This window comes from Equus quagga, unplaced genomic scaffold (genome assembly GCF_021613505.1).
Source record: "Equus quagga isolate Etosha38 unplaced genomic scaffold, UCLA_HA_Equagga_1.0 HiC_scaffold_8232_RagTag, whole genome shotgun sequence".
Lineage (NCBI taxonomy): Eukaryota > Metazoa > Chordata > Mammalia > Perissodactyla > Equidae > Equus > Equus quagga.
The window spans coordinates 33,368-37,521 of NW_025794728.1; the positions used below are offsets into that span (position 1 = coordinate 33,368).

Here is a 4,154-nt window from a genome sequence, read left to right on the forward strand (position 1 = left end):
GTTGCATGTCCTTCTAGTTGTGGGATGTGGGATGCCTCCTCAGTGTGGCCTGATGAGTGGTTCCATGTCCGCGCCCAGGATCCGAACCCTGGGCCGCCGCAGTGGAGCGCGCGAACTTAACCACTCGGCCACGGAGCCAGCCCCATGAAATTCTTCTTTTAAAAGGGTACTTCAATAATTTGAGCTGATGAATAATTGAAAATAGAAAAAATTTCTCCAAAAATTATTTCATGGATGAAATGTCTTATCGTCAGGTATGCTGAAACACAGTATTTTTGATACCACACTTCATCTCCACTTCCTGTTTCTCCAGGGACTGAGAAAGGGGAGATGCGGCAGAGGAATCAGACCTCTCTGGGAGACTTCATCTTTGAAGGGCTCTTTGATGATTCCCTCACCCATCTTTTTCTTTTCTCCTTGACCATGGTGCTCTTCCTTATTGCAGTGAGTGGCAACGCCCTCACCATTCTCCTCATCTGTGCTGATACCCGGCTTCATACACCCATGTACTTCCTGCTCAGCCATCCCTCCCTCGTGGATCTGATGCTTGTCTCCACAACCATCCCCAACATGGCTACCAACTACCTATCTGGCAAGAAGTCCATCTCCTTTGTGGGCTGTGCCACCCAGCACTTCCTCTATTTGTCTGTGGGTGGTGCTGAATGTCTTATGCTAGCTCTCATGTCCTATGACCGCTATGTTGCCATCTGTCATCCACTGCATTACTCTGCTCTCATGAAGAGAAAGGTGGGACTCATGATGGCTGTCATGTCATGGTTGGGGGCATCCATAAATTCCCTAATTTATACGGTGATGTTGATGCAATTGCCTTTCTGTGGGCCTTGAAAAATCCACCACTTCTACTGTGAATTTCCAGCTGTTGTGAAGCTGGTATGTGGAGACGTTGCTGTTTTTCAGACCACAGTGCACATCAGCAGCATCCTACTTCTCCTCCTCCCCATCTTGCTGGTTTCTACATCCTATGCCTTCATCCTCCACAGTGTCATTCAGATTCGTTCAGCTGGGAGTAAGAGAAATGCCTTTGCCACTTGTAGCTCTCACCTCACTGTGGTTTCCCTCTGGTTTGGTGCCTGCATGTTCTCATATATGAGGCCCAGGTCCCAGTGCACTCCATTGCAAGACAAAGTTGGTTCTGTGTTCTATAGCATCATTACTCCCACAATGAATCCTTTGATTTATACTCTCCGGAATAAGGATGTAGCTAAGGCTCTGAGGAGAGTGCTGGGGAGAGATGTTATCACTCAAAGACAGCAATTGGAGTTGCCCTGAGTATGGCAATAGAATGGGATAATCTCCTTAAAGTGATCTGAGTAAACCTTTAAGAGTTTTCAAGGGTTCAGGTTCCCGATGACTACTACATAAACGAAGTGGTCAGCACACAATTCCAGTATTCTAACTTGGTCGCAGGCATCAAAGCACCATAGAGTACTATCTTACTCCATTTGGGTTGCTATTCCAAAAATACCACACACAGGGTGGCTTAAACAACAAACATTTTTTTCTCTCAGTTCTGCCAACTGAGAAGTCCAATATCAAGCCTTGAAAGTGCTTGACACTCTCTCATTTCCTTTTTATCTCTTTTTAGATGTAAGCATTTCTAAGCATGTTCCTGACTACCCTATCCAAAGCAGCACTCTCCATTTTGTGTGCCCTTCCTTCACTTTGTAGCACTACTTTACAAGATGTTACACAAAATTACTTTACATTATACTTATTGTCTATTTTACAAGTATGTAATCTCCCTGAGGGCAAGGACTTTACTTTGTGTACTATTGTTTCACCAGAGTCAAGAAAAGAGCCTGACATGAACTAACTGCTCAATAACTATTTGTTGCTTGGGTTAATAAATGAAAAGGGCCTGGATTATTTTACTGTCCCACATGACATTCAAGGTAATTAATTCAAAGAGCTGAAGATATTATAAAAAGAATACTACAGTGGATAGCTTGGTAAGAATCATTTGTCTCAGCCAGATATTAATTGCGTGTATATGCAGAGGCCTGGCATCCCAGTGAACTTTCCTGGGGTCTAATGGTCTGAGGGATGCCAGAGTGAGGGACAAATTTTTATATCCTGCTTTCCCTACTAGTTAAAAATGTCATGAATCCCTGGGACCATCTTCAGAATAATAACTCTTAAGGTTTGAGAGGAAAGTTATACTGTCTTCGACAACTAAATATTTTCCCCTGAGAAACAGCTTTTTAGTCATCTGTAATCGGGTGAGCCACCCCTCATGAGCTGGGCGTCGTCTTACCCACCTAGCCCTGAGGTTGGATTTACTTTGTAATACTCCAATGACAAGTGGAATTAATTTTTACACAAACTATACCTGGGTTGTTTCTGAAGTCCCAAGGGTGATTTATAAACAGCTAGCTCACAATCCCAGTTAGAGACAGGGGGTTATTCTTCTGCTGCCTCTCCCTCTCTACACACACAACAATGCCCTTGTCAGGAATCCTATAAGATTATTTGAGAACAAAACAATCGAAGCCAACATAATGGATACTTATTCGAGGACAGTAAGGGCTATAAGATGGATAAGTTCTGAGGATATAGTTTACAGCATGGTGACTATAGTTCACAAAACAGTATTGTATATTTGAAAGTTGCTAAGAGAATAGATCATAAAAGTTCTTCCGACGAGAAAAAATGTATAATGTTGTGAGGTGATGGATGTTAACTAAACTTACTGTGGTCATCATTTCACGATAGATACATAAATTATTGTGTTGGACACCTTGGGTTAATATAATATTATATGTCAACTATATCTAATAAAACAGGAAACAATAAATCTCACCCTTTAATAAAAACAAACAAACACTACAATGAGACACCATTTCATGTCCATTAGGATGGCTATCATTAAAGAAACAGAATGCAAGTGTTGGTGAGGAGGTGAAGAACGTGGAACCCTTGTGCACTGTTGGCGGGAATGTAAAATGGCACAACCATTATAGAAAACAGTTTCACGTTTCCTCAAAAATTAGAAAATGAAATTACTGTATAATCCAGTAATTCCATAGAATATTCATTTTCTGTGAGAGTTGTTTTACCCCTTAATCCTGGCAGGATATTCCTATCAGGCTTTAGCGGAACCTTATAGCTCCTGGGGCAAAGACATATCCTAGTAGCCCAGCACTAGAAGCCAAGATGGAAAAGATCTCCACAGCCACCATGACCTCCCCCTTGGTGCTGTTATGCACAGGGAGGAAGGTGATCCAGACCCTACAGAACACCAGCATGCTGAATGTGAGGCACTTGGCTTCCCTGAAATTGCCAGGCAGGCTCCTGGCCAGGAAAGCCAAGGTGAAGCTCATGAAGGCCAAGGAGCCCAAGTATCCTAAGGAAAGGTAGAACAAAACGACAGAGCCCTTATCGCACAGAATTATGGGGAAGGTAGGCTCAGAATGTGCATGTACATCAACAAAAGGGGGAGAGTTTCCCAACCAGAGAGTAGAGAAAGTCAACTGAATCAATGAGCAGATGGGGATGATGGAATTAGGTGCCCCTGACAGCAACCACTGCCTCATCTTTATCCCTGGGGTTGTGAACTTGAAAGCCAGAACTACAGTGATGGTTTTAGCCAAAATGGTGGGAACCACCACAATAAGCATGATTCCAGACAACATTTGTTGGAGGATCCAGGTGGAGGGTTGGAATGTCCAATGAAGAGTAAGGTCAGAGGAAGCAGAGGATGAGGGAGGTGAGCAGGAGTAGCTGAGAGCCCAGTTAATACCTTGGACTATGGGTGTGTCGCTATACTTCACAAAAATGCCAAGAACCACAGCTGTGAGGACAGACAGGCAAAGAGCTTCACAGGCAAGTACCATCCCCATAGGATCTCCATAGGCCAAGAAGATCACAACTTTTGAGAGGCAATGATCTCGATCACTATTTGGGTATTGATTGTCTGGACACTTCATACATTGCTTCATATCTGTCAAGAAAAGCATGGTGCCACTAACTTGGGTTCAATGATTCTTAAGAGTCCTCAAAATATTCACATTTGGCCAAATCGATATGATTAGACAACAAATAAAGGAATGCTATAGGGAGAGAAATTCCAAGATAATGGTGTCTATGGTGTTCTCGGTATAACAAAGGTCAAGGAGCTCTAGCCTTACCTCTTT

At 43.0% G+C, this 4,154-nt stretch overlaps 1 pseudogene; it reads left to right on the forward strand.

The window, feature by feature from the left end:
- The first annotated feature begins 330 nt into the window (after positions 1 to 330).
- Positions 331 to 1,290, forward strand: LOC124232590 (olfactory receptor 2AE1-like; annotated as a pseudogene).
- The last annotated feature ends 2,864 nt before the right edge of the window (positions 1,291 to 4,154 follow it).